The sequence below is a fragment of the Hyperolius riggenbachi genome, chromosome 12 (assembly GCF_040937935.1).
Source record: "Hyperolius riggenbachi isolate aHypRig1 chromosome 12, aHypRig1.pri, whole genome shotgun sequence".
Classification (NCBI taxonomy): Eukaryota; Metazoa; Chordata; class Amphibia; order Anura; family Hyperoliidae; genus Hyperolius; species Hyperolius riggenbachi.
In genome coordinates, this window is record NC_090657.1 from 37,393,079 (window position 1) to 37,405,151 (window position 12,073).

Consider the following 12,073-nt stretch of genomic DNA (forward strand, 5'->3'; position numbering starts at 1 on the left):
CCACTTTTTTCATGTTTTAGTGATTAGTTGTAGCATCTAATGACGCACATCCTCAAGAACATTCCTGTGTTGCATGGGCGTAACTGTTGCACCAAAGTTGCCATCCTCTCTGTACTTCCACTTAGGCATAGTGGGGAAAGAAGAGAACAGATGTTCAATAACCATGCCTTTGACCATGTTCTATTTTTTATTTTATTCACTAACTGGTTCTCCTTGCTGTTCAGAACACTGCGCTCTCTGATACTGTCACAGTAGACTTGAATGGGAGTACCCTGCGAACGCCTGTAATGTGTATGCAGACAATGGTTGTTGAGGAGGAAAAACCTTCACAGCAATGGTCCTGAATTCCTTCTAATGGGAGAAGAATAGTTTGAAATTGACCGACAACCACTTTTAACCACCCAGTAACTACTGTAGTATATTTCTGAGAGGCTTCTGCAAATTTTGATAAATGCTACCAAGCATCTGACAGCGTCTTTGCACAACTATACGTATATAAAAGCTACATGGTTGAAAGCGGCTGGTTGAGGCAGTTGGTAGCGCTACTCTACACCCAGCTATGTAAAGGTAGCGCTAAAGGAAAGAGAGATTGTACAAAGTGAACATAATTTGTTGATGTGGCCTCTGGGCTGCATTGAAGCCTAGCACTGTGGTACTGTGTGGTAAGCAAAAAATAATAAAAACACAGAGAGGCCAATATAGTGTAGTATGTATTGGAATACGTGGGAAAATGAAAGCGTGAGAATGAGATACTCACAAACAAGGGTTACCTTCCAGGTAACCACTATAAAGGCAAGAGAGGAGATTAGACCTCTCCTCACTCGGGATTAAGAAGTCGCTTTCTGTAAATAGGGGAGGTAGGGGTAGGTCACCCCTCCACCAGGGGTGGACACAGTCTATTTGTTAGAGAACAGAGGCGCCAGGATAAAATGGTCTAAAAACTTTAAAATTTGCTGGGGAGGCAGTGGTGGACTTACCTCCAGAAAGTAGACATGATTACTGTCAGATTCAAGTAAATAGATTTATTGTACAATTCCCCAAAGATGCAACGCGTTTCGCAGGCTCAGGCCCGCTTCATCAGGCAATAAATAGGAGACAAACAGTAGCTCGTATGTAGCACGGAAAGCGCCTCTGTGTGGTAAGCAAGGTCACAGACATAAGGGTAATGTGTTTGCAGTGATAAGCAAAAGGAACAAATCATTTGTGTCTGGATTATGTCCACCATATTACCCCAAGCTTGCATCATCCTGCGTGTCGCCATCTTGTCTGGGCTGCGTCAGGATTTGTGGTGATCAGGCTGTGTTTTGCTCCTTTGGAAGTGACAGTTTGGCAGGTCTGCTTGTAAAGCCTCTGCAGCTATTTATAGAGGAGACACAGGAAGGATTGATGTAACCCAAGCTGCTCCTCAGCCGGCTCTTGTCACAGCACGTATGACACACTGACAAATCTGTGTCCGCTCCGTGCGGCTTTATGTGCAGGTGGCTCCCTGGAATTTAGTGATCCAGGGCACAAGGGGTTAGCCAGAGAATAGAGGCTCACAGGTAGGTGAGAGCATGCCTGGCTCTTGGCCTGTTAGGCCTAGAAACGCGCAAATCCGCTTCATGCACTTGCTGCAGCTCAGAAGTACAAGATACCAATAAACTAGTAGCGTGAAAGCTCCTGCTTACTTGTGTCTGTCTGCGACTCCCCTTTGCCACTACAGCATATGGGCATTTCTGATGCGGCTGTGTTAGAATCCATACATTCAGTGTACTGCTTTTTCAGACGTCGTTTACACTGGACTTTTTTTTTGCTTTTTCACATCAGAGCCAGACCATGTGCTGTATGTATATTTGATATATAGTTCATGTTGGCATTTTTGCATGATTGCATGTTTTTATGCGTTTACCATCATTGTAGTTTTATACTAAGCCCAGATGCTACTTTTTTGCATTTACTCTGTCCTAAAACGTAATTCCTAAAAAGGCTCTCCGATATACTTGCTTGGTGACAGGATTGCAATACTTGCATAGAAGCATTGTTGGAGCTTTAAAGAGAATCTGTATTGTTAAAATCGCACAAAAGTAAACATACCAGTGCGTTAGGGGACATCTCCTATTACCCTCTGACACAATTTCACCGCTCCCCGCCGCATTAAAAGTAGTCAAAAACGGTTTTAAAAAGTTTGTTTATAAACAAACAAAATGGCCACCAAAACAGGAAGTAGGTTGATGTACAGCATGTCCACACATAGAAAATACATCCATACACAAGCAGGCTGTATACAGCCTTACTTCTGAATCTCAAGAGATCACTTGTGTGTGTTTACCTTCTGTCCCCAGCTTCTCTCATGCACTGAACATTACAAGCTTCCTGCAGACAGCTCTGCCTATGTCGTTAATTCCTTAGTATGTGACAGACCAGCTCTTTTCACAGCCTCCAGAGGAGGATTTTTATCCAGCTCTCTTCTATCGCTGATAAGATAGCAGAGAAGCTGCTGGCTTATGTAAATAAAACACACACTGGAGTGTGCATAGAGGGGCCTGGAGACTGTGCATAAACAGACCAGCACGGAAGAGTTGGCAGCCTTCCAGACACAGGCCGACAAGTCTGACAGGGGAAAGATACATTGATTTATTACAGAGATGGTTATAGTAGAAAGAGCTGCAGCAAGCCAGATCACATTAGAATAGGTTTAGGAACTTGTAGGAAGGTAGAAAAAACGTTGTAATTTTTGTTACAGAATCACTTTAAAGAGGAACCCCAGTGAGAATAATGTAACAAAAAAAAATGCTTCATTTTTACAATAATTATGTATAAATGATTTAGTCAGCCATTGTAAAAATCTTTTAAATCCCTGATTTACAGTCTGACATTTATTGCATGGTGACATTTTTACTGCTGGCAGGTGATGTAGCTGCTGCTTGCTTTTTTTGGCAGTTGGAAACAGCTGTAAACGGCTATTTCCCACAATGCAACAAGGTTCACAGACAGGAAACTGCCAGGAGTACCATGGTCCTCAGAGTTTCTTGTGGGAGGGGTTTCGCCACAATATTAGTCATACAGCGCCCCCTGATGGTCTGTTTGTGAAAAGGAATAGATTTCTCATGTAAAAGGGGGTATCAGCCACTGATTGGGATAAAGTTCAATTCTTGGTCGGAGTTTCTCTTTAACATATATGGCATTTTAATGTTGAGGAAAACATCCATGTCAGGTAGGCCTTAGTGTGGCGAAAACACTTCTGATGAACCATGCAATCCACATCGGCAGTCACTGTGCTAGAGATATGTTTCCGCTACAAATCTCTGTGAGTACCTGGTACGCACATCCAATTTTGATTGGCCAATTTTACCACTTTCATGTAGTATGAGAGCTAACCTAACATGGGCATTACAAGCATTATAAGTTGGATTTAGAGCCCCATCTCGTCTTGTCTCAAAAGCAACATAGAGCTTCTAGAAGCCCTTTGCTGTTGCTGGCGTTGTAATTGAATGCCAGCAAACCCCAATGAAAGCCAATAAAAGCCCAGATATCGGGCAATTCTCACCCCTTTCCTGCAAAAGCCACTAAAAGCCTAGAAAATGCAACGATCTCAAACGCTACGCACTGAAAGCCATTAAAAGCCTTCAAAAGTCATTAAAAGCTTAGCTGTCAAATGCTCAAGTTCTTGGGGGGGGGGGGGGGACAAAAAAACGACGAGACGCTGAGCAGAAGTTCGGCAGAAGTCCGTGTGATCAAGTCCTAAAAGTCGCAAGGCCAAGCCCAGGGCCAGAAAGAACAGAAACACGTCGTATGCGCTTCCAAATGCGCATGGAAGCACGTATGATGTGAACGAGGCCCTTACAGATTGATACACGTTGCTGGAAAGCGGACAGAAGCACACTAGTGTGAACAAGGTCTCAGCCATCACTGAGCATGGGCATCCCTGGTAGCTGTTGAAGCAATGCATTATGAAAACCCATATTTTTTTGTGAAAAGCTATTAGAATACTGTATTGATGGTCCCCCCCCCCCCCCCTTTTTGCTGTTTGTTTCCCCATTGGGATGATTCCCCCCCCCCCCCCCCATTTCCTGTTCCTGTTGACCATTTCACTAGCACAGAAAGTTAGAAGAACCCTTCTGACTGGAAATAATTACCACATTATATACCACATGTATGTTTTTTTTCTGACGACCTCACAGTTTTCTCATCACTTTCTGGCTTTATTCACATCTAAAATCGCAATTGCTAACTTTTTCCCCCCTCCTGGCGCTTGGGTGGGCGCTGCGTTTTTTTTCAAAGAAAACATGTAACGAAAAAAACCTCCCCTGGGGGATACTCACCTCGGGTGGGGGAAGCCTCTGGGTTTCCTATCCCGCGGCGGCGGCGATAAAGGGAGGGGATGTAAATATTTACCTTCCATGGCTCCAGCGCTGGCGCAATATCAGCTCTCCGCTCGGAGATAGGCGGAAATAGCCGATCTCCGTCGAGCCGCTCTACCGGGACACTTCGGGGGAGCCAGCGCTGGACTGCCTGCAGCTACAGGGGAGGGGGAAGCCTCATTGGGACCCTGAGGCTTCCCCCTACCGAGGTGAGTACCCCCCAGGGGAACTTTTTTTTTTTTTTTTGTTACAGGTTCTCTTTAAGCACTTTTCTAAGCGCTTTTGCAGAGCGATTCGGCTTTTTTCACTTCCTGACGCAAGTCAGGAAGTGAACTCTTTGACCCGGAAACTAATAAATACAATTTATTTATTCATCAAAGCGCTGGAGAAATCTATATACAAAGCACTTTTTCAAGCGCTTTGGGATTTCCCTATACCTTCTAATGAGAAAAAAGCTCAGAAATTGGTACAGGCAGCGCTTTGCTGAGCGGATCGGAAGCAAACCATTCAGATGAGAACTCTCTCATGGTGAATCCTTGCACAAGCTTTTTAGGGCGATTTTCCAAATCGCTGGCGCTTGAAAAAAGGGCAAAAATGCCACTAGGTGTGAAATGTTTTTTACTAAATTATGTGAAATCTGTCTGATTCACTAAATCAAGGAGGGCGATTATATCTGAAACTGGGGTGCTCTGTTTTCATGTTTGTGTTTAGTATTTGGGATGCAGCAAAATACAAATCGTTTGAGCTGACATTACTGCCAGTACTTGTAATGGCCGAGGAAAGTTATTCCGTGCGTACTACAGAGTGCAGACAGGGGGGCTGTGTGTGAACAGATTACTGTGCAGTCATCCTGTTATCTTTGGTTGAGACACATGTTTGACGTACCAGCGTAACCTAAAAAGAACACAGCCAATCAGAGAAGGGGCAAGGTCCTCCAGCACCCAAGGCTGAGACACCAAAGTCCACCCCTCCTTCCCTACCACCCCAGCTGCCTGTCACACACTGATTGCTATTACACTAAGAGGTGCCCCAGGGCCCCCAACACCTGAATCTCTACGTATCTGGCTTGCAGTCACTGCCATGTATCCCCTTTTCTTATTTCTCTCTGCTTCAAACACAATAGGGGAATGATAGCTGAGTGAGTTGTGCGCCCCTCATACACTGCGCCCTGAGGCTGGAGCCTCTCCCGGCCCTGCTGCCAATCCTGTTTTAAAGCTAAATGTCCACTACATCCCATCTCTGCATTAACATGTGAAAAACTCATTGGAACCTACAACTCATTCAAAAACATACAGTTTCCATTTAAATTCCCTTTTTCGCAGGAAAAAAATTAACAGCAGTTTGATTTTTTTGAAAAGGTGCATTCATTGATCCATTGATGAAAATGTGCAGCTATGGAGAGCGCATGAATGATCGCACAGTGGCATTCAGAAAACCGGGCATGAAAAAATCCACTGTAGGCCCTGGTGGAAAGTCAGCCTATGTTTTCAAATATGCTGTGTGTGTGTGTTGGGCATCAATCTGCATACATTATAGTGGCTCATAGTAACATCCACTTTGTTCTAAGGTAATGAACTAGTAATTTACTTTTTGGACAAATATATATCTTCCAATACTAATCAGCAAATTGGGATCATGGAAGCTGTTTGCATGCATGCATTCTCTTCACAAAGAGCTTTTATGCTGATCGTTGGCCGCTGAGGAAGTGTCGTGAAGCTGCGAAACGCACGTTAGGCTTTGAATGCTCATGTTCTGTTTTCAGTGCTCTGACTGGATGCGTATGACTGAGAGAATTTATTTTATGAATATAAAGTAATAATATATCAATATTATACAGTAGAATCCCTTTATAGTAAATTCCAAGGCACCAGGAAAAGTAGTTTACCATATCAGAAGTTTACTATATCAGAATTGGTCATGCATTATTTATACAGGTGCATTGCTGGGACTTGGGGACCAGGGTCAGACTGGGCCACAGTAGTACAGTTTTTTCCCTCGGTGGGCCCTGCCTCCAGGTCTTCGGTGCCCCCCCCCCCCCTCCTTGTCTGACAGAGCTCCAATTGCTGCCTGCAGCACAAAAATTCTCTTCTCAGTGCTGTAATCAATCATGCTGAAAGCAGTGGCGTAGCTAAGGAGCTGTAGGCCTTGATGCAAATTTTGAAAATGGGGCCCCCCAAGCACTCTATACATAACAACAGTTGATATGACGCACCAAAACCTGCCAATGGCAACTACAGTGTCAGAGGTGCAAGAAGGGGATGGGAAATAGCTTGCTTATGATTACCACTGTTCAAAGTATCTATAGAAGTGATTATTATGAGCACAGGACCAATAGAGAGGTAATACTGTAGTTGAGGGAGGGCCCTTCGGGGCCCCTTTGTCCCAAGGGCCCCGATGCAGTCGCAACCTCTGCAAAGTAGGACATTACTTTATATTGAAGGAGGGGACTCTATGCAAAGTTTTGCTGGGCAGCAGTGTCTCTGAATTACAATGCTGCTAAGATCATGTACATTTGACCCCGTCCATAATACATCATGACCACACCCACCTTCCGGTGCATGGTCACGCCCTTTTTGTACCGCAATCATGGGATGTGTGGGCCCCAGGTTGAAATTTATTTGAGGGGCCCCCAGTGTCCCAGTCCGACCCTGTTGGGGACTGAGATTACTATATCCATAGGTTTACTATATCAGAGTTTACTATAACAAGATTTTACTGTACAAGGAATTGGATGTTGGGCATCTTTTATGTGTGCTGTGTGTTATATATTAAAGGGGCACTATGGCGAAAAAATTTAAAATTTAAAATATGTACAAACATACACAAATCAGAAGTACGTTTTTTCCAGAGTAAAGTGAGCCATAAATTGCTTTTCTCCTGTGTTGCTGTCACTTACAGTAGGTAGTAGAAATCTGACAGAAGCGACAGGTTTTGGATTAGTCCATCTCTTCGTTGGGGGGATTCTTAGGGATTTATTTATTTTCAAAAGCACTAATGAATGTCAGCTTCTCTGTCCAACTGCCAAAAACTGTTTAGCGAGCAGGGAGACTGGCCAGCATCATTGTTTAAATCATTTTTAGGGAATATCTTTATAAAGAATAAAAACTTTGCTGAGAATCCCCTATGAAGAGATGGACTAGTCCAAAACCTGTCACTTCTGTCAGATTTCTACTACCTACTGTAAGTGACAGCAGCATAGGAGAAAAGTAATTTATGGCTCTTTTTACTCTGGAAAAAAACATACTTCTTATTTATTTATGTTTGCACATATTTAAAATTTACCAATTTTTCGCCATAGTGCCCCTTTTAAAGTTTTTTTTATTTCTTTTTTTTTTTTATTCATAAGATTTAAATTTACTTCTAAGTTCTTAATCGCACTAAAAAGCCCCAAGTAGGCATTTACTTGTGGTGAGGATTATGAGAGGTGCGGTGTGTTACTGCCTCATGGGTAATCATAGGGTTGTGGGCTGCATCATTCAGTAGAGTTGTAGGTTAATGTAAGAGTGTCAGGCCACAGCTTGTGTGTGAGAGTCCTGCTCTGAGCTCAGCACCTGCATTTACTTTGTGAGGAAGATGACAGATGCACCTCTCTTCCATTAGCACCTCACTGGGAATAAATACAGTGCACTGAGTACACACTGCCACCAGCAGACCCAAATTAAAAATACAAGATTTCAGAAATAAAATCTATTTTCTAACTTTATAATAATAAATAGCAGCCTTTTTTTAGCTGCATGATGACAAATATAAAATATTGTAAATTTATTGAAGGAACCCCTCCCTTCCTTTCATATTGCCGGGACAGAATCCGGCAGACTGGTGGAGGAGATAAAAAACAAAAACAAAACACAGGCTGCTTCTGATGATGTCACAGGGGAAGTGATTTCGGCTTGTGTGAGATTTCACGTAGACGACGCCCCTGTGAGGGAGGGTAGCTGATGACAAACACACCCATGATCTAAAACCTCCTACTAAGCTCAGAAGTAATGGCTGCCACCTGTATAACCCTAGTTATGAAAAGAGAAGGATGAAAAGCATGCACTGAAATGCTCACAGGCTTGTGGGAGTGTTTATTTATCTTTGTATGTGTCAGAGTGGTGCAACTAAATATTTTGAATTAAAAAAAAAAAATTGTTTTTGCTTTAACACTGTCTGTGGTGGTGGTTGTTTGCCATTTGCCTCAGCAATTGTAAAGACATTATAGCCTCAGTTTAGCCACATGTGGTTTTAATGCATACGAAAGTACATTTGCATTCATTAGCAATGCACAAACTAGTGCATTACATGTCTGTACTTTTTGCTAAGTATATGACCTGAGCGCCTTCTGGCTGGCTACTTCCTGTAGCTTCCTGCTGGCAGGTGAGTGCGGTTTCACAGGAACTGAAGGGAAATGTCTTTGTAAAGCACATTATGGGCTCGATTTACAAAGCGGTGCTAACCTAGTTAGCCCGCCTAAAGGCTTTGGGCGTGTTAACTAGGGTGCTAAGTAGTTAGCACGCACAAAGCTTCTTTGCGCGCAAAACTTTACGCGCGTAAACCTTTATGTGCGCATAAAGGTTTACTGTGCGCATAAAGGTTTACGCGCGTACAGTTTTGCGCGCGACGTGTTTCGCGCGCAAATTAGCACGCGAAAAGCTCTTTTCGGCGTGCTAAGGGGCTTTTCACAGGCGTGCTAACAGTTAGCACCGCTTTGTGAATCAAGCCCTATGTCTGGGTCTCCTGTTGCCATTTGTGTGGGTTTGATTCTGTCTGCAGTTTGCATTAACTTAAAGAGACACTGAAGCAAAAAAATAATAATGATATAATGAATTGTTTGTGTAGAACGGATAATTGCTAGAACATTGGTAGCAATGAAAATATTCTCATATTTTTATTTTAAGTTATATAGGCCTCGATTCACAAAGCGGTGATAACCCAGTTATCACGCCTAAAAGACTTTAGGCGTGATGACCTTTTCACCACTGAGTTATCACCGATTTTTCCTGCTCTTCGCGCGAAGTTACCGCGCGTACGCGCGTAAGAGCGCGCGCAAAGTCCCATAGGGCTTAATGGGAGCTTCGCGCGAAGCGTCGGGTGTTGCGCGCGCACTTACGCGCGGCAACTTTGCGCGAGTTTCTTCTTATCATGCCTAAAGTGACTTTAGGCGTGATAAGGGCCTTTTCACCATGGTGCTAACACTTTGCACCGCTTTGTGAATCGAGCCCATAGTGTTTTTTTATACCATTGCATCATTCTCTAATATTTTCAGTTTACACACTACTCGGCATTCTAAATGGATTTTACAGAGTAGGCCTGTGAACTTTTGACCTGTCCTCTGGAGAGAAAAAGAAAATACAGTGATTGACAGTTGAGATAATAAGCTTCAGAAGGGAGAGCTCTCTGCGAAAGTCTTCTGAAGCTCTCTGTGAAAGTCTTCTTTCAAATACTCTCTTTGAAAGTCGTGGAGCTCAATGACTCTTTTGTATAGATAACAACTGGAGTTTCTTAACGCTTCCTGTACTGGAAACAATATTAGACTCATATCTCTGCTCCTAATGTTTTATTTCTTAGCTGTACTACACATACAAATCATTATATCATAATTTTTTTTCCCGCTTCAGTGCAAGTCATCATGTTCTTATAACTGCCCATGCTTGTTAAAGCGGACCTAAACTTAGAACTTCCTCTCTGCTCTATAAGATACGAAACAGCATAATAACCTTTAAAGAAATTTTTTTTTAAGTTACAGCTGATACAACTCCTAAAATAAATCTTCCAGTGTTTCTACTTTCTGCTTTCATAGAAGCAGACATATTGTTAACATCCTGCGCTTTCAAATGAGCTTTATCTGCCGTGGTAGTCAGGTGCGGAGTGGAGAGATCAAATTTCAACTGCTGCTGATTAGACACAGATGAGGGGGAATTAGACAGGCTGAACTCTCCAAATACATACAGGGTGCATTTTCTCTAGGTTTTCCCTCGGTCATGTGCAAGAGTTCTCTCCCTTCCTATACAGAACCCTGGTGTCTAGTGACCCCCTCCCCTATACAGTTGCCAGGTGACTAGTAACCCCCCCCCCATACAGTTTCCTGGTGTCTAGTGATTCATCTTCCACTACACAGTTCCCTGGTGTCTAGTGGCCCCCTCCCCTAAACAGTCCCGTGGTGTCCAGTGACCTCCGCCTCCCTTATACAGTCCCTTGGTGTCCAGTGACTCCACCCCCTCCCCTTATACAGTCCCGTGGTGTGTAATGGCCACCTCCCTCCCCTTTACAGTCTTTTAGACAAATCTTGGTAATTCAGGATCAGTAAGTACTTTAGATTGGAGGCACTTGCACATTAATATATCGCTGTGCAGAGGAGTCCATTTTGTCTTTTTCTCTGTAAGAAAGCGACCTCAGCCCGTTTAGACATGAAGCAGCGGCTGAGTCACAAGAGCTTAGTCCTGAGGCGTTTGGGGACGCAGATGTTTTATCCTCGCGTTCTGCTGACAACACATCTGCGGTCAGCCTAAGGTGCAGAGTTCTTACTGTCCTCAGCAGGCAGTCAGTTTATCTGCGGATGGCAGAGAGATGCCATTTCTAACCAATAAGGCCTTTGTGCTGAAAGCTTTTTAAACAACTGAAATTTAGTCATCTCTTAACTTCTTAAAACCTTTTTTGTACCATATTTCATATAAATTCTATTTCAAGTATCTATTTAAAAATACTTTGCTAGCACACTTGACAATATAATCACTGGTGTATACTTTGCCACTGAGGAGGAGGGTGTGTGGCTACATGCTGCATCTAAGTTGGCCCCTCCTCTTTGTTATGAAACAGTCACTTACCCAGATGACGAAAAAGGTGAGCAGAAGCTTCAGTAGGTCTGGTGTAAGGAAGGGATTTATTTGACCCCTGAGTTTCTTTTTTTCTGAATTATTATTTTAAGTTATTATTTTAAATATTTTTTTTCTCAAATGTCATTTTTATAAAATGTCATTATCAAAATATTCCTGAACTAGAACTTACCATCCACCTAAAAGCGAATAAGTTAGAGTAAAAGGAAAGTGGAGGATAGAACATCAGTTTTGTGAACAATACATGCTGGGCAAACTGCAGTACAGCTTACTTCCTTTTCCCTCTGGATTCAGCTGGTGGGCCGGTCATTCAGGAGTGACCACGTGAAACCAAAGTAGAAATAGAAATAGATGGAAGACTGCAGTGCCTAGCATCCCTGCATTACGGCAGAGAACATGTGTTTATAGGAGGAAGCGGGATTGGTCCTTCATAGGAAGTAAGTGGTGAGCAGAAGTCCTCAGCATACTAACAGGAAAGAACTAAATGTGTAAGCACATGCACAAGGAGGAGGACTTAGGAAGGAGAACAGTGGCCTTGGCCGGTACCCAGACGAGGCAAACTGATGAGTCCCTATCTCTTGCCAGCGCCCGGGCGATGCTCTGACAGTGTGCATCTCTTGCCGAAGCATCGAAGACTGCTGTATGTATGCTAATTCTCAGCAGAGGTGGCCCCCTCTGCCCATCTTGGCCAGGAACCATCTACTGTGTGTAGAAGCAGGAGGAGAGGGTCTCGAGTCACTATAGTTTAGTTCCAGAGGGAATACATATATAAGGGGTCAGGAATCTTTTTGGCTGAGAGAGCCATAAACGCCACATATTTTAAAATGTATTTCCGTGAGAGCTATATAATATGTTTCAAACTGGGACAGTGCGCATGCGCAGCAGAGGGCTCACGTCCCTATTGCCATGGTGATGTGT

The 12,073-nt window shown here is 43.4% G+C and overlaps 1 protein-coding gene across 12 annotated transcripts in view; it reads left to right on the plus strand.

The window, feature by feature from the left end:
* The window catches only part of MAPT (microtubule associated protein tau), a 222,976-nt gene that overhangs the window by 99,927 nt on the left and 110,976 nt on the right, over nucleotides 1-12,073 (plus strand). The window contains exon 1 of one of the 12 annotated variants that reach the window (XM_068263575.1): nucleotides 1,434-1,541. The exons of the other annotated variants lie outside the window; for them this stretch is intronic. The gene's annotated coding sequence lies outside the window, so the exon portion shown is untranslated. Of the gene's footprint in view, nucleotides 1-1,433; nucleotides 1,542-12,073 lie in introns of those variants that run through there. 12 annotated transcript variants of the gene reach the window in all.